Source organism: Mytilus californianus, unplaced genomic scaffold (assembly GCF_021869535.1).
Source record: "Mytilus californianus isolate M0D057914Y unplaced genomic scaffold, xbMytCali1.0.p SCAF_7, whole genome shotgun sequence".
Classification (NCBI taxonomy): Eukaryota; Metazoa; Mollusca; class Bivalvia; order Mytilida; family Mytilidae; genus Mytilus; species Mytilus californianus.
Window position 1 is genome coordinate 113,216,976 of NW_026262723.1, and position 24,376 is coordinate 113,241,351.

A 24,376-nucleotide genomic window follows, 5' to 3' on the forward strand; every position below is an offset into this window, starting at 1 on the left:
AACATCGTGGTTCCAGAATGGTTAATTTTTGCAAACCACAGATGCAAGACGGTTTATATTGGGTTCAGTATTGACAAAAAGGACAGTTTAATTGGCCAAACCCAGGTATCATTTTTATAATATCTAACTGGTTTAGATATTTACACGTATGTGTGAAGAAAATTGATGGCTGATCTGTATGACACAGAGGCAAATTGTAAACCGTACAAGGTGATCTCTATACTATGAGTGGAGTCGGGGTTATCTTAAGTTGATTTATTAGTGAAACTCATTCATTATTAAGACAACAAAATCTTAGGGTACGCCTGCTGGATGAAGGCTCATTTTGCCAAACTACCGCCCATATCACCTTTTGGGTATGAATGGAGAAAGGAGATACCCCTTTAGTTCCAATATCTTTGAAGGTCCATCATCCTCCGACTTTTAACATTTAAAGAATAGATTTCGATCACATAGACCAATTTTTTAGTCTATGTAACTTTCTGACTTTATCTTTTGTTTCATACTCACATTAAAGAATCATGCGATAATAATAATTACGATCATGAAATTGTATCTGTATCTGTTTATAGCAATTCTGCCTTTTATTCAACGGGAGACAGATACACCTATCGACGGTGCTGAAAAGCTCTCAACTGTATTAGCGCATACAGTACTGTCTTCCAGTTGGTTCCAATGTATTATGTTCTTGACAAAAACAGAGTTCTTATATGGATCCGGATTATATGAAATAGTGTCTAGTGTCTTCGCAGTTTTCTTAACTGAATTTGACACTATATTGTCACTTTCAGAGTTATCATTTTTTTCGCTTTAATTTCTCTCTTAGGTTTACCTTTAACCAAAATATCGTTACGATATAGCTCGGACCAAACCCTCAACCACTTTGTACAGAAATGCCAGCCGTTGACTTGTTCTACTTGACTGTAGATTATCCAGTTCTAAATCGGCTAGCATTTTATAGTGACCAACCTCTCTTCTTCAGATTTGTAATCGCCTGTTATACATCTGGGTGTCCTACGTTGGATCCTTTCCAGTTGGTTTATATCGTGTTATGTACATGTATATGGGTCCACCATTATGGCCCTTTATTCCATAGTCGATCTCAATAACGAATATGCGGTCTTTTGACAAGCTTTTGGGCAAAAACGTAGGTTTCTTCTGAGAAACCCAAGCGTGAAATTGGCCTTCTTGGCTGCATTGGAGACGTGTAGTTTATTTCAGGTCTTCCGATATTTGCAAACCTAGATATGGATTATGTTGGACCTGTTGTTGTACCTGTTCATCAAGGCTGTACATTTTCTGGCTTTTGTTCTTGATGCTCAGAATATAGCACTTCTTTGCATTAAAGCGCATACCCCAGTCTTTAACCCATACTTCTAGGTTTTGGCGGTCCTGTTTCAGGATTGTATGGTCATGTTGTGTATTAAAAGGCAGTCATCTGAAAAAAGTCTGGCGGATGATTTAACTGCATCTGGCAGGTCGTTAATTTGGTAGAGGAAAAGAAGGGGTCATAGTACAGTTCATTTAGGAACGCCAGAGTCAACAGAAGCTTTCTCTGATTCCTCATCATCTACTACGGCTTTCATTTTCCTTTTGGTTAGGAACATTTCTAACCATTTGTTGAGTAATTCTCTCACACCATATTCGTCCATTTTATGAAGTAGTTTGTTATGTTTCACGGTGTCAAATGCTTTGGAGAAGTCCAGGATAGCTACATCGGTTTGTTTTCCTTCGTCAAAGGATTTCATGTAGTAATATTAGCAAAAGGGTTTCACAGGAATAGCCCGAGCTGAATCCATGGTTTAGTGATGTAAGTACCCTGTGCTTCTCTAGATATTGAAGCATATGTCTACAGATAATTTGTTCTCGTAGTTTGCCCGGTACATATATTAGTGATACTGGTATGTAGTCTTCTGAAGCGTGTTTGTCTTCCTTTTTGAAGACACTTGAGATGTTTGCATTTAGCCAGTCTCTTGGTAGTGTACCAGTATTTATGGATTTTTGGAATATTACTGCAAGACTTTAGTCTAGTTGCTAGTTGTTTTGAGCATTCTTTTAATATTCGGTATGCCGTCTGGGCCTGATTCCTTTGATGTATTTAATTTTTTGAGCAGCTTTTCTACTCCTTCTGATCTTATATCTAAAAGAGGTATTGTATTCTTTATGTGCTTTGATGTTTTTGACAGTGTTTTATCATTGTCTCTTGTGAATACCAGATGAATTGTTTTATCATTGTGAATTACTTGCCTTTCATTTCCTTTGATTCAGTTGTAAAATATAAAAATAAGGAGATTGTTTTTCATGTATGATTACCGAAAAATACAACTACCCCCGATATAGCAAAAAAAACGAGGATCGCTGCACGGCGGCCTAAGTTCAAAGAAGAGAAAAGGTCATATTGTATTATTAGCTTAAAAGGCCCATTAAGACATGTTTCAAAACCTGAATCATTTCATTTCAATATCAATTAATTTGTCCTCTTACTCATCGGTAGTTCTCGAATTAAAATAGTCAATGTAAGGCCAATGCACAATTACGATGTTGAGAGACTATTTAAATCCAAAGTTAATAAATATAACCTTTCTAAAAAAATATGAATGCTTTGTAGTATTATAAAGTTACGTCAGCTTTTTTACGTGTTTCGTGGGGGAAAGTCGGTTGTGTTTTTTTTTCTTATTTTATCAGTATTTTTTTTAAGTTTTATTTGTTTTCCTCTTTTCGGATACTTTTATTTAGGTTTCAGTTTTGATTAATGAAATGGCAAACAGTACGGCCTTACAGCGATCAGGCTTGTGAAAAAAAAAATGAGCCAGGTCACGAATGAGCGTCACAGACTATGAAACATCTCTTAATTTCTCATTTTTTATAGGTAAACTAATGACTGGCGATACGTAAATAACACCATACATTAGAAATGAAATAAATGTAGTGCCTGGGTCACAAATTCACGGATCACCTCGCCGGTTCCACTACGGATGGATCTCACGGATGATCCCGGAAATGTAGTTTCCGAAGTCCGATACGGATCCGATACGGATGCTCAACGGTGTGACTACGGGTTTTGACGTATCTACCAAGGGTAATGTAGGAAAGCGGTCATTTGGCGACATGAGTGATACGGATTTTCACGGTACGACACGGTTTAGTACGCAACGACACGTGTCGGGGCGTATGTACTGCGGACCAACAGCGGTTTGCTACTGTATAATTAGTATTAATGAGAACGGTCTGATACGGAATAGTACGAACTGCCACATTTTCTAAACCGTTAATCATTTCTAATTAAGCTTGTGATTTATCATTTCTTTATGGCAGTGAATCGATGATTTTTTTGTTTCGTTTCATTAAATTATTTATCGGTCTGTCTGTACCAGTTGGTGTTCTCCGGACCAATGACATGTAGCAGTTCTTGAAACATATCTGGGTCTATTCTTACAAAGTTCTTAAATGCAGCTGGATTCTCCGCACAAATTTCAGCCATGAGGGCCTCATACTGGTCACGGATAGGTCTCCGGAGAAGCCAGTCCCTACATGTAGTTCACCATATCTGCCTCCGTTCACCTCTATGTCGGTCATCAAGTAGCTCGACCGCTGCCCTGCCATTTTGTGCAATATCAATATCAAACTCCAGCCAATTAATTGCAAGCATCAGTTGTTGATTATTCATGTTGGATAATGTTATATATACCTCTACGGCAAGACACAGACTACGTTGGGCCCTATAAGTAGATAGTATTTATACAGAAGCCTGATGTCAGTTTGTCGTGGACCGTAATAGTCCGTATTTTGTCGTGTCGTAACGTAGTAAACCGTAAAAGACTTTGAGAGCCCTGGCTGATCCCTAGCTATCTCTATTGCAACGTAATGAAATCGTGTCGTTCCATGAAAAATTCGTAACAAATCATATTGTATCCTTAATACATACGTTAAACCGTAGAAATCCTTCGGGGCTACGTATAAGTACGGATTAATACGGTTTTAATAGAGACTAAAACAGATCAGTACGTTCTAATACGGTTTAGTAAGGATATATTACGGTTGTTTACGCCTACAATACGGAAATATACAGACCAATACAGATTGCCACGAATGATGCCGGATCGTATCCGTAGCTAATCCGACGTCAAATTCGTGAATGTGTGACCTAGGCATAATTAACAAAAACCGAATCGGGTATAATGCCGAATAAGCAAAGGGGATGCGTAACGCTTATCCAACAATGTGCATTTGACGCGATTTTATAGCATTATAATCATTGATCAGGTCTAGAATACCCATTCAGATCCGGATTCTGATATTACTTATCTATAATTTCGCCTCTTATAGTCTTCGTAACACGTTCCAGATTTTATAACTCATTCAAGCAAATAGAAGCTTAGCAACATTAGGCATCCAATCATAAATTAATCTAGTTAATTAATAGTTTGAAGATGGCGTGTATATCGTCAAAAACAAACATCTTCGCATCGGGATGCAATGCAAAAAGATAACTTATAAATTGTACTACCAAAATAAAATTAGGTTAAACGACTTTTTATTGTTGATCGTGGATAATTTTGTTTTTATTGGTTTGCTTATCTGTATGCACTGATTCGAATGTTATGTAAGAAAACAAAATGGTTGCATGGCAAATACATGTTCCTCATGCTGTAAAACCCAAAAGAGATAAAAGACCAGGTCTCAGTTACTTTATTTTGATTTAGGTAACACAAAGTGAGACTCAATTTTGAACAGACTCGCGATGATCCTATTGCAATATAGTTCATCTATCGGGTCTCGAATACCCCTTATGTTAGGGGATTTTATCCGGAATCTAATCTGCTTGTATAATTTCTTTTCCTTTCCTTTTAAGGCATTCCGCATGCAATAACTCATTAAAGCCAATAGAATATAGGCAACATCACCAAGAGACCAATCAGAATAAACTTGTGTTACGTAATAAGTTCAAGATGACGTGTATTTATTCATGTTATTATGAAACTAATTACTTCGCATAAACATGTAAAGCAATAATCACCGTACACCGATTCTTTACCTTGTGCGTTCTGAAGCTATAAAGAGAAATAGATGCTGGATGTGTACTGATTGATATTTTAGTCTAAGATTCATGATTTTTTTTTTATTATTTGTTATTGATTTTGACAGAACTAGTTATCGGTAATTGCGAGTACTTTCAGATCTGTACTTCATGTCATTTTTTTTTGTTAGGGATGTTTATAATAAATACCCTGCCATGTCCGGTCTGCTTTTTTGTTAGATTTTTTTCTGCTTTGTATCGATCTGATTATTTTAGCCCTTTTCAACTGATTTTAATAGTTTGTTCTTATGTTGTGCTGTAACGCCACTGCCTCAGGTTAGGAGAATGGTTGAGCGCTTATAAAGATGTTTAACCCTGCCCCATTCTTTATGTGCCTTTCCAAAGTCAGAAGCCTGTAGTTCAGTTGTCAATTCAGTTCAGTGGTTGTCGTTGGTTCGTGTCTGTCATATGTCTTTTTCGTAAATTTTTTTGTTATAAATTAGGCTGTTAGTTTTTCAATTGAATTATTTCATGTCGGGGCCTTTTACAGCCGACTGTACGGTATATTTTTTCTCATTGTTGAAGGCCCTACGGTTGCCTATAATTGCTTACATCCACTTCATTTGATCTTAGGATAGTTGTCTCATTGGCAACCATACCACCTCTCCTTATTTTTATATCATATAATGACGATTCTAATAATTATGATGTTCTTTAAACGCTTTGAGTACACACCCGTGGTAAAATACGAATATATTGTATGTCAGCTGATCGGCAACCGTCATGATTTGTTATGGCTGTTCTCCATAGTCCCACGTCGTATACTAATATGAATATGTTACCGGAAGTCAGTCTGTGTAAAGACGTCATTGAACGATGATGAAAGAATATAAGCATTTTACGGGAAAATACACGATTGTGAAACTGAAAGTCATCAAAACACGACAACATAAAAAAAAAACGATGACAACAATTTGTTGAAAGCCAATTGTCTTAAATAAAAAAATGATAATCATCCAACTTTGTGCAAACCTTCCTAATAAAATTAAATTGAGAATGGAAATGGGAAATATGTCAAAGAGACAACAACCCGACCAAAGAGCAGATAACAGCCGAAGGCAACCAATGGGTTTCAACGCAGCGAGAAAATCCCGCACACGGAGGTGGTCCTCAGCTGGCCCCTAAATAAAATTGTGTACTGGTTCAGTGAAAATGGACGTCACATTAAACTCCAAAACATACAAAGGAACTAAACTTAAAAAAACATACAAGACTAACAAAGGCTAAAGGCTCCTGACTTGGGACAGGCGCAAAAATGTGGCGGGGTTATACATGTTTTGTGAGATCTCAACCCTCCCCCTATACCTCTAGCCAATAAAGAAACACATAGCAATAAGCACAGTAAAACTCAGTTTAAAAGAAGTCCGAGTCCGATGTCGGAAAAGGTAACAAAAGAAACTAAGCAAAATGACAATGATACATAAATTAACAAAGGACTACTAGCAGTTACTGACATGCCAGCTCCAGACCTCAATTAAACTGATTGAAAGATTATGTCTCCATCATATGAAAATCAGGTATAATCCCTCCCGTTAGGGGTTTAGTATCATACCATCATAAAATATATGAGAAGAACATAACCCGTATCATGCCAACAACTGGTTTTAGAATAAATGTGTTTATTTTCGATGCGGGGCCTCGGTGGCCGAGTGGTCTAAGTAGTTACTACTGTAATCACTAGCCAGTCAACACTGAGGTTGTGAGCTCGAACCCCGCTCGTGCGGGTGCACTCGACTCCAATCCTAATTGACTAGGTTTGTCAGTTTTCCTTTCGAAGGTCGGTGGTTTTCTCCGGGCACTCCGGCTTCCTCCACCAATAAAAACTGGCCGCCACGAAATAGCCCAAAAGCGGTGCTTAAAAGTGGCGTTAAAACACCAAACATCAAAATCAAATCAATTTATTTCCGATGCAAAGACCCTATGAGTGAATCAATATTAATACCAAAATATGCAATCCTTAATGACCTGACAACAGTATTGTAACTATATCCCTTCCGAATAAGTCTGTTTAAAGGTTTGGTTAGCTTTAGAGGTGAATGCCGACATTTTTGTGCCTTGTAAAGAATATTACCATAAAATATTGGATGTGAAATACCTGAACATATAAGATGTCTGCATGTTGATTTATATTTACGAATGATGTCCTTGTACCGATGATAAAATTTAGTAAATGTTTTATCTAGTTTGTGATATCGAAATCCCTGGTGTAATAATTTTTTAGTACTACAGAGATATATTTCGTTGAAATCAAATACGTTGTTACATACACGAGCGAATCAAACAAGTTGAGATATATAAACACCATAAGATGGTAACAAGGAAACGTCACCATCTAAAAATGGATAATAACAATAGGAAAGGAAAACTCATCTCTTTTATCATAGATTTTGGTATTAAGCTTCCCATTAAAGATATAGATATCAAGATCCAGGAAAGGGCAGTGTTCGTTGTTAGTATTAGCTTTATTTAAAGTCAGTTCGGAAGGATAAATCTCTTTAGTGTACTGTACATACTGAAGTCGTCATTATTAAGAGACAATATATCATCTAAATATCTAAAGGTGTTATTAAATATTTGAATCAGATGTTGTTTCGATGGGTCTTTGCTGATTTTAGTCATACATTGTAACTCATAACAATACAGAAACAGGTCCGCAATAAGTGGTGCACAGTTAGTTCCATGGAATTCCGATAACCTGACGATAAACGGAATCTCCATAGCAAACAAAAATGTTATCTAGTAAAAATTCAAGGGCAGTTATAGTATTAAAGCAGTTCCAATTGACATAGTTCTTTTGTTTGTTGTTACTAAAAAATGACCTAAAAGAGTTCGAACATACATATTCGCATTCCGTCTTTTTAAATGCCAATTTAATCAGGTATGTGAATTTTTTCTTAATAAGATTATGAGGCAAAGTGGTATATAGGGTAGAAAAATCAAAACAGATTCAAAATCACCAATATAAGCATGCAATTTATCAAGTACTTCCAACAAATTTTTGACACTCCAAAAGTAATTTAAAATTCCACTATTTTCAAAGGCCTTATTTGAACAATTTATTACAAGGTTTTTGATTGTACCAAGTGTACTAGTAAGTAGAATAGATAGTTTAGTAGTGAAACAATGCCTTGAAGACGAAATAAATCTATACTTGTAAGGAGTTTTGTGCAGATTCGGAAGCCAGTATATGGAACGCCTCAGCTGTCTTATGTGGAACTCTGATATTACTTTATGTTGTTTTATTATAACTTGATGATATTTTGTCTTTACTTAATATGGTTTTGACATTACGTAATGATGTTTTGATATAACTCAATATGGAATAGTCATTACTAAATGATATTTCGATATTACACGATATGGTTTCGTATTGACTTGATATAGTTTTGTCATTACTCAATATGGTTTTGTCATTACTCGATGTGGTTTCACCATAATTTAATGTGGTTGTGTCATTAGTCAATGTGGTTTTAACATTACTTGATGTGAATGTGACTTAACGTTATGTAGTTGTTTCATTACATGATGTGGTTTTGTTATTTCGTAATGATGATTTGCCTATTCTTTATATGGTTTTAACATTACGTAATGATATTTCAAACTTTGACGATTTTGCACTACATGATGTGTTTGTTTCATTATTTGATGTGGTCCTGTCATTCTTTGATGTGGTTATCCCATTACTTGATGAGGTTAAACCACGTGACCAATTCGGAAAAAATATGTTCTATTTTTAAACAGATTTCAATATATCATTTGTTTAATGTGCTTTGGATGGGTATCGCTATCCATTGAGTTAAAGTTCAAATTAAAGTTCGAGTGGTTGTTCAGAGTTATTTAGCATGAAAAAGGTAACCGGCAGACAATAATAAGAAAAAAAGTATTAAAAAGTTTACAGTATTTCTTACATAATTGGGATATCCCCAAACCACTTTGTCTTGTTGTTTTTATCCTAAGTTCTCAAACGGAAGCAGTATTTTTGTAATAAAATTGTAAAATATTCCACGGAACCCTATGTCTCGCCTGATATTGCTGCTTTAAGTGTAAAAGCGTCATGTTGATCGGCTGTACATTTATCTATACATTTATCGGTAAAAACAAAATTAAAAAAAATGTGTTTCTATAACCAGGCTGAAGCTAGCGAACAATAACTAGCGAACAATAAGCCAGCGAACAATAAGGCGATATATCTAAAAACCGAAAAAATGAATAAGACAGCAACGGCCGTTAAATGAAAAATATTTAAACAGGCAGAAATTCCGTCCAAATATTGCAATTTCAACTCAAACATGAAATGGTATTTATCCCATCCATTGATAAAACAAGTCAGGCTAATATTCAGTACCACAGTAAATCTGCATCTGTCAACGGATTATTTGTAGGTGTAAAACCACCAATGGACCAACTTCCATTTAGAACGTATGTAAAAGTAGTCCTTCCCTGTAAAATACAGCACCTTTGATGTCATTGTTTAATTGAACTAAGATACACATTTGCAGAAATGAGGGTTGGCCTATTCCATAGCTTCTTGAGAAAAATAATGAGGGGTGTCACGGGGTATGACTATACAGGTCTTGTAGAGGAGAAATAAGCGCATCTTTTGCGCAAGGTATCGAAGGGCGCTATGTTCAAAAATCTGAAACTAGAGCTCAAAATTTGAAAAAAAATTGTTAAAAACAGGGGGAATGGCCTATTCCATGGCTTCTAGAGAAAAATAATGAGGGGTGTCACGGGGTATGACTATATAGCTCTTGTAGAGGAGAAACAGACGCATCTTTTGCGCAAGGTATCGAAGGGCGCTATGTTCAAAAATCTGAAACTAGAGCTCAAAATTTGAAAAAAAATTGTTAAAAACAGGGGGGGTGGCCTATTCCATGGTTTCTAGAGAAAAATAATGAGGAGTGTCACGGGGTATGACTATATAGGTCTTGTAGAGGAGAAACAGGCGCATCTTTTGCGCAAGGTATCGAAGGGCGCTCTGTTCAAAAATCTGAAACTAGAGCTCAAAATTTGAAAAAAAAAATTGTTAGAAACAGGGGGTTGGCCTATTCAATGGCTTCTAGGGAAAAATAATGAGGGGTGTCACGGGGTATGACTATATAGGTCTTGTAGAAGAAAAACAGGCGCATCTTTTGCGCAAGGTATCGAAGGGCGCTATGTTCAAAAATCTGAAACTAGAGCTCAAAATTTGAAAAAAAATGTTAAAAACAGGGGGGTTGGCCTATACAATGGCTTCTACAGAAAAATAATGAAGGGTGTCACGGGGTATGACAATATAGGTCTTGTAGAAGAGAAACAGGCGCATCTCTTGCGCAAGGTTTCGAAGGGCGCTATGTTCAAAAATCTGAAACTAGAGCTCAAAATTTGAAAAAAAATGTTAAAAACAGGGGGGTTGGCCTATTCCATGGCTTCTACAGAAAAATAATGAAGGGTGTCACGGGGTATGACAATATAGGTCTTGTAGAAGAGAAACAGGCGCATTTTTTGCGCAAGGTATCGAAGGGCGCTATGTTAAAAAATCTGAAACAAGAGCTCAAAATTTGAAAAAAAAATTGTTAAAAACAGGGGGTTGGCCTATTCAAGGGCTTCTAGGGAAAAATAATGAAGGGTGTCACGGGGTATGACTACATAGGTCTTGTAGAGGAGAAACAGGTGCATCTTTTGCGCAAGGTATGAAAGGGCGCTATGTTCAAAAATCTGAAACTAGAGCTCAAAATTTGAAAAAAAAAATTATAAAAAACAGGGGGTTGGCCTATTCCATGGCTTCTAGAGAAAAATAATGAGGGGTGTCACGGGGTATGACTATATAGGTCTTGTAGAGGAGAAACAGGCACATCTCTTGCGCAAGGTATCGAAGGGCGCTATGTTCAAAAATCTGAAACTACAGCTCAAAATTTGAAAAAAAAAATTGTTAAAAACAGGGGGTTGGCCTATTCAATGGCTTCTAGGGAAAAATAATGAGGGGTGTCACGGAGTATGACTATATAGGTCTTGTAGAAGAGAAACAGGCGCATCTTTTGCGCAAGGTATCGAAGGGCGCTATGTTCAAAAATCTGAAACTAGAGCTCAAAATTTGAAAAAAAATTGTTAAAAACAGGGGGGTTGGCCTATTCCATGGCTTCTACAGAAAAATAATGAGGGGTGTCACGGGGTATGACAATATAGGTCTTGTAGAAGAGAAACAGGCGCATCTCTTGCGCAAGGTTTCGAAGGGCGCTATGTTCAAAAATCTGAAACTAGAGCTCAAAATTTGAAAAAAAATGTTAAAAACAGGGGGGTTGGCCTATTCCATGGCTTCTACAGAAAAATAATGAAGGGTGTCACGGGGTATGACAATATAGGTCTTGTAGAAGAGAAACAGGCGCATTTTTTGCGCAAGGTATCGAAGGGCGCTATGTTCAAAAATCTGAAACTAGAGCTTAAAATTTTAAAACAAAAATTGTTAAAAACAGGGGGTTGGCCTATTCAAGGGCTTCTAGGGAAAAATAATGAGGAGTGTCACGGGGTATGACTATATAGGCCTTGTAGAGGAGAAACAGATGCATCTTTTGCACGAGGTATCGAAGGGCGCTATGTTCAAAAATCTGAAAAGTTGGCCTATTCCATGGCTTCTAGAGAAAAATAATGAGGGGTGTCACGAGGTATGACTATATAGGTCTTGTAGAGGAGAAACAGGCGCATCTCTTGAGCAAGGTATCGAAGGGCGCTATGTTCAAAAATCTGAAACTAGAGCTCAAAATTTGAAAAAAAAATTGTTAAAAACAAGGGGGTTGGCCTATTCCATGGTTTCTAGAGAAAAATAATGAGGGGTGTCACGGAGTATGACTATATAGGTCTTGTAGAGGAGAAACAGGCGCATCTTTTGCGCTAGGTATCGAAGGGCGCTATGTTCAAAAATCTGAAACTAGAGCTCAAAATTTGAAAAAAAATGTTAAAAACAGGGAGGTTGGCCTATTCCATGGCTTCTACAGAAAAATAATGAGGGGTGTCACGGGGTATGACACTATAGGTCTTGTAGAAGAGAAACAGGCGCATCTCTTGCGCAAGGTTTTGAAGGGCGCTATGTTCAAAAATCTGAAACTAGAGCTCAAAATTTGAAAAAAATTGTTAAAAACAGGGGGGTTGGCCTATACCATGGCTTCTAGAGAAAAATAATGAGGGGTGTCACGGGGTATGACTATATAGGTCTTGTAGATGAGAAACAGGTGCATCTCTTGCGCAAGGTATCGAAGGGCGCTATGTTCAAAAATCTGAAACTAGAGCTCAAAATTTGAAAAAAATTGTTAAAAACAGGGGAGTTGGCCTATTCCATGGTTTCTAGAGAAAAATAATGAGGGGTGTCACGGGGTATGTCTACATAGGTCTTCTAGAGGAGAAACAGGCGCATCTTTTGCGCAAGGTATCGAAGGGCGCTATGTTAAAAAATCTGAAACTAGAGCTCAAAATTTGAAAAAAATTGTTAAAAACAGGGGGGTTGGTCTATTCTATGGTTTCTACAGGATAATGAGGGGTGTCACGCGGTATGACTATAAAGGTCTTGTAGAGGAGAAACAGGCGCATCTTTTGCGCAAGGTATCGAAGGGTGCTATGTTCAAAAATCGGAAACTAGAGCTCAAAATTTGAAAAAAAGTGTTAAAAACAGGGGGGTTGGCTTATTCCATGGCTTCTACAGAAAAATTATGAGGAGTGTCCCGGGGTATGTCTATATAGGTCTTGAAGAGAAGAAACAGGCGCATCTTTTGCGCAAGGTATCGAAGGGCGCTTAGTTCAAAAATCTGAAACTAGAGCTCAAAATTTGAAAAAAAATTGTTAAAAACAGGGGGGTTGGTCTATTCTATGGCTTCTACAGGATAATGAGGGGTGTCACGCAGTATGACTATAAAGGTCTTGTAGAGGAGAAAGAGGCGCATCTTTTGCACAAGGTATCGAAGGGCGCTATGTTCAAAAATCTGAAACGAGCTCAAAATTTGAAAAAAAAATATTAAAAACAGGGGGTTGGTCTATTCCATGGCTTCTAGAGAAAAATAATGAGGGGTGTCACAAGGTATGACTATAAACATCTTGTAGAGGAGAAACAGGCGCATCTTTTGCGCAAGGTATCGAAGGGCGCTATGTTCAAAAATCTGAAACTAGAGCTCAAAATTTGAAAAAAAATAGTTAAAAACAGGAGGAATGGCCTATTCCATGGCTTCTAGAGAAAAATAATCAGGGGTGTCACGGGGTATTACTATATAGGTCTTGTAGAGGAGAAACAAGCACATCTTTTGCGCAAGGTAACGAAGGGTGCTATGTTCAAAAATCTGAAACTAGAGCTCAAAATTTGAAAAAAAATATTAAACACAGGGGGTTGGCCTATTCCATGGCTTCTAGAGAAAGTTAATGAGGGGTGTCACGGGTTATGACTATAAAGGTCTTGTAGAAGAGAAACAGTGGCATCTCTTGCGCAAGGTATCGAAGGGCGCTATGTTCAAAAATCTGAAACTAGAGCTCAGAATTTGAAAACAATTGTTAAAAACAGGGGGGTTGGCCTATTCAATGGCTTCTAGAGAAAAATAATGAGGGATGTCACGGGGTATGACTATACAGGTCTTGTAGAGGAGAAACAGGCGCATCTTTTGCGCAAGGTATCGAAGGGCGCTATGTTCAAAAATCTGAAACTAGAGCTCAAAATTTAAAAAAAAATTGTTGAAATCAGGGGGGTTGGCCTATTCCATGCTTTCTAGAGAAAAATAAAGAGTGTTGCACGGGGTATGTCTATATAGGTCTTGAAGAGAAGAAACAGGCGCATCTTTTGCGCAAGGTATCGAAGGGCGCTTAGTTAAAAAATCTGAAACTAGAGCTCAAAATTTGAAAAAAAATGTTAAAAACAGGGGGGTTGGCCTATTCCATGGCTTCTACAGAAAAATAATGAGGGGTGTCACGGGGTATGACAATATAGGTCTTGTAGAAGAGAAACAGGCGCATCTCTTACGCAAGGTTTTGAAGGGCGCTATGTTCAAAAATCTGAAACTAGAGCTCAAAATTTGAAAAAAATTGTTAAAAACAGGGGGGTTGGCCTATACCATGGCTTCTAGAGAAAAATAATGAGGGGTGTCACGGGGTATGACTATAAAGGTCTTGTAGAGGAGAAACAGGTGCATCTCTTGCGCAAGGTTTCGAAGGGCGCTATGTTCAAAAATCTGAAACTAGAGCTCAAAATTTGAAAAAACTTGTTAAAAACAGGGGAGTTGGCCTATTCCATGGCTTCTAGAGAAAAATAATTAGGGGTGTCACGGAGTATGTCTATATAGGTCTTGTAGAGGAGAAACAGACGCATCTTTTGCGCAAGGTATCGAAGGGCGCTATGTTGAAAAATCTGAAACTAGAGCTCAAAATTTGAAAAAAAGTGTTAAAAACATGGGGGTTGGCTTATTCCATGGCTTCTACAGAAAAATAATGAGGAGTGTCACGGGGTATGACTATATAGGTCTTCTAGAGGAGAAACAGGCGCATCTTTTGCGCAAGGTATCGAAGGGTGCTATGTTCAAAAATCTGAAACTAGAGCACAAAATTTGAAAAAAAATTGTTAAAAACAGGGGGGTTGGTCTATTCTATGGCTTCTACAGGATAATGAGGGGTGTCACGCGGTATGACTATAAAGGTCTTGTAGAGGAGAAACAGGCGCATCTTTTGCACAAGGTATCGAAGGGCGCTATGTTCAAAAATCTGAAACTAGAGCTCAAAATTTGAAAAAAATAGTTAAAAACAGGAGGAATGGCCTATTCCATGGCTTCTAGAGAAAAATAATGAGGGGTGTCACGGGATATGACTATATAGGTCTTGTAGAAGAGAAACAGGCGCATCTTTTGCGCAAGGTAACGAAGGGCGCTATGTTCAAAAATCTGAAACTAGAGCTCAAAATTGGAAAAAAAAAAATTAAAAACAGGGGGTTGGTCTATTCCATGGCTTCTAGAGAAAAATAATGAGGGGTGTCACGGGATATGACTATATAGGTCTTGTAGAAGAGAAACAGGCGCATCTTTTGCGCAAGGTAACGAAGGGCGCTATGTTCAAAAATCTGAAACTAGAGCTCAAAATTGGAAAAAAAAAAAATTAAAAACAGGGAGTTGGTCTATTCCATGGCTTCTAGAGAAAAATAATGAGGGGTGTCACGGGGTATGACTATATAGGTCTTGTAGAGGAGAAACAGGTGCATCTCTTGCGCAAGGTATCGAAGGGCGCTATGTTCAAAAATCTGAAACTAGAGCTCAAAATTTGAAAAAAAATTGTTAAAAACATGGGGAATGGCCTATTCCATGGCTTCTAGAGAAAAATAACGAGGTGTGTCACGGGGTATGACTATATAGGTCTTGTAGAAGAGAAACAAGCGCATCTTTTGCGCATAGTAACGAAGGGCGCCATGTTCAAAAATCTGAAACTAGAGCTCAAAATTTGAAAAAAATTGTTAAAAACAGGGGGGTTGGCCTATTCATTGGCTTCTACAGAAAAATAATGAGGGGTGTCACGGGGTATGACAATATAGGTCTTGTAGAAGAGAAACAGGCGCATCTCTTGCGCAAGGTTTCGAAGGGCGCCATGTTCAAAAATCTGAAACTAGAGCTCAAAATTTGAAAAAAAAATTAAAAACAGGGGGGTTGGCCTATTCCATGGCTTCTAGAGAAAAATAATGAGGGGTGTCACGGTATGTCTATATAGGTCTTGTAGAGGAGAAATAGACGCATCTTTTGCGCAAGGTATCGAAGGGTGCTATGTTGAAAAATCTGAAACTAGAGCTCAAAATTTGAAAAAAAGTGTTAAAAACAGGGGGGTTGGCTTATTCCATGGCTTCTACAGAAAAATAATGAGGAGTGTCACGGGGTATGACTATATAGGTCTTCTAGAGGAGAAACAGGCGCATCTTTTGCGCAAGGTAACGAAGGGCGCTATGTTCAAAAATCTGAAACTAGAGCTCAAAATTTGAAAAAAAATTGTTAAAAACAGGGGGGTTGGTCTATTCTATGGCTTCTACAGCATAATGAGGGGTGTCACGGGATATGACTATATAGGTCTTGTAGAAGAGAAACAAGCGCATCTTTTGCGCAAGGTAACGAAGGGCGCTATGTTCAAAAATCTGAAACTAGAGCTCAAAATTTGAAAAAAAATTATTAAAAACAGGGGGTTGGTCTATTTTATGGCTTCTAGAGAAAAATAATGAGGGGTGTCACGGGGTATGACTATATAGGTCTTGTAGAGGAGAAAGAGGTGCATCTCTTGCGCAAGGTATCGAAGGGCGCTATGTTCAAAAATCTGAAACTAGAGCTCAAAATTTGAAAAAAATTGTTAAAAACATGGGGAATGGCCTATTCCATGGTATTTCAGTACTTACATAACACATGTTACAATCTCTTTCATCATATGATTCGGATGGGGGAATTTGGATTTTCATTTCGACTTCATATGACAAGAAATTTTTCTTTGCTGACTCTGATATGTCTTTTTCACGATTTTCACGTTCTTGTCTGACATTTGAGTTGGCTTTGTTCCTCACTAAATTTTAGTTCCTTTCGACATAATTAAACATAGCACCTCTTGAAGCTTTGCGCAAACTATGCGCCTGTGTGCCCTCTACAAGACCTTTATAGTCTTACCCCGCGACATCCCTCATTATTTTTTCCAGAGGCTATGGAATAGGCAAATTCCAGTTGTTTTTCCCAAATTGTTTTTGAAATTCCGAGCCCTAGTTTCAGTTTTTGGACAAAGCGCAACTCGAAACCTTGCGCAAACCATGCGCCTGTTTCTCCTCTACAACACCTATATAGCTATACCCCGTGAACCTCCACATTATTTTTTTCTCTAGAAGCCATTGAATAGGTGTAATACCACCAATGAATGCATGGTACGTCACATCCGGTTGCATACGAAAATAGGTCGAAAAAATATTCCCTTGAATTTGACAGTTGTAGGTAATTAATCCATCATTTTATTGCAGTAAAACATTTCTGGGTCATAAACATATACATGTATCTTGGGTATTTCAAAGCATCATTTTTTTGGGTGGGTTTCTGTAGAATATTTTGGAAACTTGAGGTTGCATGGTTACTAAAGCTTGTACACAGGTTAAATAAGGGGCAAATTTGATTGGTTAACTGACAGTGATAGTTATTTTCTTATATGCAATGAAATGTTATGTTAATTTTTTAATTTGAAACAAAGATAAATTCTCCACATTTTTTTGAAAACTGCAAATTTAAAAAAAAAAAAGAAAAGAAAATCAATGGAGGTATTACACCAATAGGCCAACCCCTCTGTTTTTTCCTTTTTTTTTTTTACTTTTGAGCCCTAGTTTCAGATTTTTTAAAATAGGGCCATTCGATACCTTGCGCATGTTTCTTCTCTACAAGACCTATATAGTCCTATCCCGTGACACCCCTCATTATTTTTCTCTAGAAGCCATGGAATAGGCCAACCCCCCTGTTTTTAACAATTTTGTTTTCAAATTTTGAGCTCTAGTTTCAGATTTTTGAACATAGCGCCCTTCAATACCTTGCGCAAAAGATGCGCCTGTTTCTCCTCTACAAGACCGATATAGTCATACCCCGTGACACCCCTCATTATTTTTCTCTAGAAGCCATGGAATAGGCCAACCCCGCTGTTTTTAACAATTTTTTTTCAAATTTTGAGCTCTAGTTTCAGGATTTTGAACATAGCGCCCTTCGATACCTTGCGCAAAAGATGCGCCTGTTTCTCCTCTACAAGACCTATATATTCATACCCCGTGATACCCCTCATTATTTTTCTCTAGAAGCCATGGAATAGGCCATTCCCCTTGTTTTTAAATTTTTTTTTTTTAATTTTGAGCTCAAGTTTCAGATTTTTGAACATAGCGCCTTCGTTACCTTGCACAAAAGATGCGCCTGTTTCTCTTCTACAAGACCTATATAGTCATACCCCGTGACACCCCTCATTATTTTTCTCTAGAAGCCATGGAATAGGCCATTCCCCCTGTTTTTAACAAATTTTTTTTCAAATTTTGAGCTCTAGTTTCAGATTTTTGAACATAGCGCCCTTCGATACCTTGCGCAAAAGATGCGCCTGTTTCTCCTCTACAAGACCTATATAGTCATAACCCGTGACACCCCTCATTATTTTTCTCTAGAAGCCATGGAATAGGCCAACCCCCCTGTTTTTAACACTTTTTTTTTGAAATTTTGAGCTCTAGTTTCAGATTTTTGAACTTAGCCTCCTTCGATACCTTGCGCAAAAGATGCTCCTGTTTCTCCTCTACAAGACCTCTATAGTCATACCCCGTGACACCCCTCATTATTTTTCTCTAGAGGCCATGGAATACGCCACCCCCCTGTTTTTAATAAATTTTTTTTCAAATTTTGAGCTCTAGTTTCAGATTTTTGAACATAGCACCCTTCGTTACCTTGCACAAAAGATGCGCTTGTTTCTCTTCTACAAGACCTATATAGTCAAACCCCGTGACACCCCTCATTATTTTTCTCTAGAAGCCATGGAATAGGCCATTCCCCTTGTTTTTAACAATTTTTTTTCAAATTTTGAGCTCTAGTTTCAGGATTTTGAACATAGCGCCCTTCGTTACCTTGCACAAAAGATGCGCTTGTTTCTCTTCTACAAGACCAATATAGTCAAACCCCGTGACACCCCTCATTATTTTTCTCTAGAAGCGATGGAATAGGCCAACCCCCTGTTTTTAATATTTTTTTTTCAAATTTTGAGCTCTAGTTTCAGATTTTTGAACATAGCGCCCTTCGTTACCTTGCACAAAAGATGCGCTTGTTTCTCTTCTACAAGACCTATATAGTCAAACCCTGTGACACCCCTCATTATTTTTCTCCAGAAGCCATGGAATAGGCCATTCCCCTTGTTTTTAACAATTTTTTTTCAAATTTTGAGCTCTAGTTTCAGATTTTTGAACATAGCGCCCTTCGATACCTTGCGCAAAAGATGCGCCTGTTTCTCCTCTACAAGACCTATATAGTCATACCCCGTGACACCCCTCATTATTTTTCTCTAGAAGCCATGGAATAGGCCAACCCCCCTGTTTTTAACAATTTTTTTTCAAATTTTGAGCTCTAGTTTCAGATTTTTGAACATAGCGCCCTTCGATACCTTGCGCAAAAGATGCGCCTGTTTCTCCTCTTTAAGACCTATATAGTCATACCCCGTGACACTCCTCATTATGTTTCTCTAGAAGCCATGGAATAGGCCAACCCCCCTGTTTTTAACACTTTTTTTTTGAAATTTTGAGCTCTAGTTTCAGATTTTTGAACTTAGCCTCCTTCGATACCTTGCGCAAAAGATGCTCCTGTTTCTCCTCTACAAGACCTATATAGTCATACCCCGTGACACCCCTCATTATTTTTCTCTAGAAGCGATGGAATAGGCCAACCCCCTGTTTTTAATATTTTTTTTTCAAATTTTGAGCTCTAGTTTCAGATTTTTGAACATATCGCCCTTCGATATCTTGCGCAAAAGATGCGCCTGTTTCTCCTCTACAAGACCTATATAGTCATACCCCGTGACACCCCTCATTATTTTTCTCCAGAAGCCATGGAATAGGCCATTCCCCTTGTTTTCAACAATTTTTTTTCAAATTTTGAGCTCTAGTTTCAGATTTTTGAACATATCGCCCTTTGATATCTTGCGCAAAAGATGCGCCTGTTTCTCCTCTACAAGACCTATATAGTCATACCCCGTGACACCCCTCATTATTTTTCTCTAGAAGCCATGGAATAGGCCAAACCCGCTGTTTTTAACAATTTTTTTCAAATTTTGAGCTCTAGTTTCAGATTTTTGAACATAGCACCCTTCGATACCTTGCGCAAAAGATGCACATGTTTCTCATCTTCAAGACCTATATAGTCATACCCCGTGACATTCCTCATTAATTTTCTCTAGAAGCGATGGAATAGGCCAACCCCCTGTTTTTAATATTTTTTTTTCAAATTTTGAGCTCTAGTTTCAGATTTTTTAACAAAGCACCCTTCGTTACCTTGCGCAAAAGATGCGCTTGTTTCTCGTCTACAAGACCTTTATAGTCATACCCCGTGATACCCCTCATTATTTTTCTCTAGAAGCCATGGAATAGGCCAACCCCCCTGTTTTTAACACTTTTTTTTTGAAATTTTGAGCTCTAGTTTCAGATTTTTGAACTTAGCCTCGTTCGATACCTTGCGCAAAAGATGCTCCTGTTTCTCCTCTACAAGACCTATATAGTCATACCCCCTGACACCCCTCATTATTTTTCTCTAGAAGCCATGGAATAGGCCAACCCCCTGTTTTTAATATTTTTTTTTCAAATTTTGAGCTCTAGTTTCAGATTTTTGAACATAGCACCCTTCGTTACCTTGCGCAAAAGATGCGCTTGTTTCTCGTCTACAAGACCTTTATAGTCATACCCCGTGATACCCCTCATTATTTTTCTCTAGAAGCCATGGAATAGGCCATTACCCCTGTTTTTAACTTTTTTTTTTCAAATTTTGAGCTCTAGTTTCAGAGTTTTGAACATAGCGCTCTTCGATACTTTGCGCAAAAGATGCGCCTGTTTCACCTCTACAAGACCTGTATAGTCATACCCCGTGACACCCCTCATTATTTTTCTCTACAAACCATGGAATAGGCCAACCCCCCTGATTTTAGCAATTTTTTTCAAATTTTGAGCTCTAGTTTCAGATTTTTGAACATAGCGCCCTTCCATACCTTGCGCAAGAGATGCGCCTGTTTCTCTTCTACAAGACCTATATTGTCATACCCCGTGACACCCTTCATTATTTTTCTGTAGAAGCCATGGAATAGGCCAAACCCCCTGTTTTTAACATTTTTTTTCAAATTTTGAGCTCTAGTTTCAGATTTTTTAACATAGCGCCCTTCGATACCTTGCGCAAAAGATGCGCCTGTTTCTCCTCTACAAGACCTATATAGTCATACCCCGTGACACCCCTCATTATTTTTCTCTAGAAGCCATGGAATAGGCCAACCCCCCTGTTTTTAACAATTTTTTTTCAAATTTTGAGCTCTTGTTTCAGATTTTTGAACATAGCGCCCTTCAATACCTTGCGCAAAAGATGCGCCTGTTTCTCCTCTTTAAGACCTATATAGTCATACCCCGTGACACTCCTCATTATGTTTCTCTAGAAGCCATGGAATAGGCCAACCCCCCTGTTTTTAACACTTTTTTTTTGAAATTTTGAGCTCTAGTTTCAGATTTTTGAACTTAGCCTCGTTCGATACCTTGCGCAAAAGATGCTCCTGTTTCTCCTCTACAAGACCTATATAGTCATACCCCCTGACACCCCTCATTATTTTTCTCTAGAAGCCATGGAATAGGCCAACCCCCTGTTTTTAATAATTTTTTTTCAAATTTTGAGCTCTAGTTTCAGATTTTTGAACATAGCACCCTTCGTTACCTTGCGCAAAAGATGCGCTTGTTTCTCGTCTACAAGACCTTTATAGTCATACCCCGTGATACCCCTCATTATTTTTCTCTAGAAGCCATGGAATAGGCCATTACCCCTGTTTTTAACATTTTTTTTTCAAATTTTGAGCTCTAGTTTCAGAGTTTTGAACATAGCGCCCCTCGATACCTTGCGCAAAAGATGCGCCTGTTTCTCCTCTACAAGACCTATATAGTCATACCCCGTGACACTCCTCTTTATTTTTCTGTAGAAGCCATGAAATAGGCCAACCCCCCCTGTTTTTAACAATTTTTTTTTCAAATTTTGCGCTCTAGTTTCAGATTTTTGAACATAGCGCCCTTCAATACCTTGCGCAAAAGATGCGCCTGTTTCTCCTCTACAAGACATTTGTAGTCATAACCCGTGACACCCCTCATTATTTTTCTCTAGAAGCCATGGAATAGGCCATTCCCCCTGTTTTTAACAAATTGTTTTCAAATTTTGAGCTCTAGTTTCAGATTTTTGAACATAGCGCCCTTCAATACCTTGCGCAAAAGATGCGCCTGTTTCTCCTCTACAAGACATTTGTAGTCATAACCCGTGACACCCCTCATTATTTTTCTCTAGAAGCCATGGAATAGGCCATTCCCCCTGTTTTTAACAAATTGTTTTCAAATTTTGAGCTCTAGTTTCAGATTTTTGAACATAGCGCCCTTCAATACCTTGCGCAAAAGATGCGCCTGTTTCTCCTCTACAAGTCCTATATAGTCATACCCCGTGACACCCCTCATTTTTTTCCCCAAGAAGCTACGGAATAGGCCAACCCCCATTTCTGCAAATGTGTATCTTAGTTCAATTAAACAATGACATCAAAGGTGCTGTATTTTACAGGGAAGGACTACTTTTACATACGTTCTAAATGGAAGTGGGTGCATTGGTGGTTTTACACCTACAAATAATCCGTTGACAGATGCAGATTTACTGTGGTACTGAATATATGCCTAAAAAGAGATGTGACTTGTTTTATCAATGGATGGGATAAATACCATTTCATGATGGAGTTGAAATTGAAATATTTGGACGGAATTTCTGCCTGTTTAAATATATTTCATTTAACGGCCGTTGCTGTCTTATTCGTTTTTTCGGTTTTTAGATATATCGCCTTATTGTTCGCTGGCTTATTGTTCGCTAGTTATTGTTCGCTAGCTTCAGCCTGGTGTTTCTATAGATGCTTTTTCTTGAAATTGAGGAATAACTCCTATACTCCTATACAAGTTTTAAAACACTTCATGGAGGTTTACAAATTTATCATGTCAAAACAGTTTAATTCGGTTTTATTTAACTAAAACAAAACTGTATGGTTTTCAACAATTAGCAAAACCCATACCCTATAGTAAGCTATAAAAGGTCCCGAAATGAAAAATGTAAAAAACTAGAAACCTAACGATCTATAGATAGATAGATAGATAGATAGATACTTTATTCTCTAAAAACTAATTACAAGTTTACAGAGAAACATACAATATAAATACAGATACAATAGTTGAGGTAAACAAATACAGTATGATATTCTAAAAGTACAAAATTATAATGGCATACGTGTTTAGTAACATGTATAATGAAAGGTTAAACTCAATAGAAATTAAAAAAAATGGAGATGGAGACGCCGACGCCACTATCGACGACGAAATATAGGTTTGTTGGGTCTCACTGCCGCTACATTGATGTCGCAGGCTCGACACAAATCAAACGACTTGAACTTTAATGTTAACAAATGAAGCACTTCAAATCAACTCACACTAAAGTTACAGGGAAACGGGGGGAGGGGGCTCGGACTTAGCGACAAAGCATCAATACTATAAAATAAGAATTCTCCGAATTTTTTTTAGCGTAAATGATCATTTGAACTTATACAAATATCAATCTTTTATTTGTAATCAATTGAATTCTCTGATCTACCTCACACTAATTAAAAAATACACTTTTTGGAATATCTGTTTCACATGTGACGACGGACATGTTCCAGTGGTCGTAACCATAATACCGTCATCTTTTTCTTGAATGTGAACTACCAAATAAAACCAAATCACTGGGTTTGTACTTTCTCGAATAACACGACGGGTGCCTTTCTGGAGCATCCGAGATCACCCCGATGGATTTATATTACCCAGTCATACCGATCTATTGAGTCAGCCAAATGAAACTGTTTTGTATGCCACCGCAACTGAAAGTTGGGGGCGGGGGGGGGGGGGCATATTGTTTTACCCCTGTCCGTCCGTCCGTCCGTCTGTCCGTCCCATTATGGGTATATAGTTATTCCGCATAACTCCTCCTACAGTTTGAATCCTAGGAAGTTTTCTCTTTACTGTCTGTTTGTCAATATATTGAAGGTGTGCATGTGGTCAGGGTTTAATGTTTATTAATATTTGTTCTTTTGGGAGATAGTTGAACTTTGTAATTTTTTGGGAAATTTACTTGCATAAGAAGAGCGTTTCCAGATAACTCCTCCAACAGTTTGAATGCTAGGAAGTTTTCGCTCTGGTGGCTGTTTGTACATATATTGAAGGTGTGCATGTGGTCAGGGTTTTTATTTTTATTATCTTTTGCTCTTTTGGGAGATAATTGAACTTTTTTTTTTGTCATTTTTTGGGTATAAGCGGTTAAATGAGTTGAGTGCTGGGCATCACTTTGTCTAGTTTACATATTTTTCTCGTGTTGTGCTGTTACACAAGTGTAACAGTCCGATGTAAGGTTAGGACTTAGCGCTCACATACATGTTAAACTCCACCACGTGCACTTTCTTTATGTACCTGCTCCAAGTCAGGAGCACGAAGTTCAATTGTTGTCGTTGTATAAATGTGTGTCATTTTTTTTTTGTAGATTGTTTAAATATAAATAA

At 37.8% G+C, this 24,376-nt stretch overlaps 2 long non-coding RNA genes across 19 annotated transcripts; one reads left to right on the plus strand and one right to left on the minus strand.

Moving 5' to 3' along the window:
• Positions 1–9,651: 9,651 nt before the first annotated feature.
• On the plus strand, positions 9,652–16,123 carry LOC127708214 (uncharacterized). 18 transcript variants are annotated; one of them, XR_007985198.1, is made up of 6 exons: positions 10,114–10,570; positions 10,926–11,582; positions 11,719–11,910; positions 14,894–15,107; positions 15,285–15,397; positions 16,097–16,123. It is a non-coding gene; the product is annotated as an uncharacterized LOC127708214 (long non-coding RNA). The 18 variants fall into 18 exon arrangements; XR_007985195.1 differs by lacking the exon at positions 16,097–16,123 and having other exon boundaries at positions 15,285–15,456; XR_007985205.1 differs by lacking the exons at positions 11,719–11,910; positions 15,285–15,397; positions 16,097–16,123 and adding exons at positions 12,087–12,262; positions 12,612–12,649 and having other exon boundaries at positions 10,926–11,418; positions 14,756–15,174.
• Positions 16,124–18,070: 1,947 nt separating this feature from the next.
• LOC127708792 (uncharacterized) lies at positions 18,071–19,917 on the minus strand. Its single transcript, XR_007985387.1, has 3 exons — positions 19,409–19,917; positions 18,956–19,230; positions 18,071–18,248 (listed from the first exon to the last, which is right to left on the minus strand). It is a non-coding gene; the product is annotated as an uncharacterized LOC127708792 (long non-coding RNA).
• Positions 19,918–24,376: the final 4,459 nt, after the last annotated feature.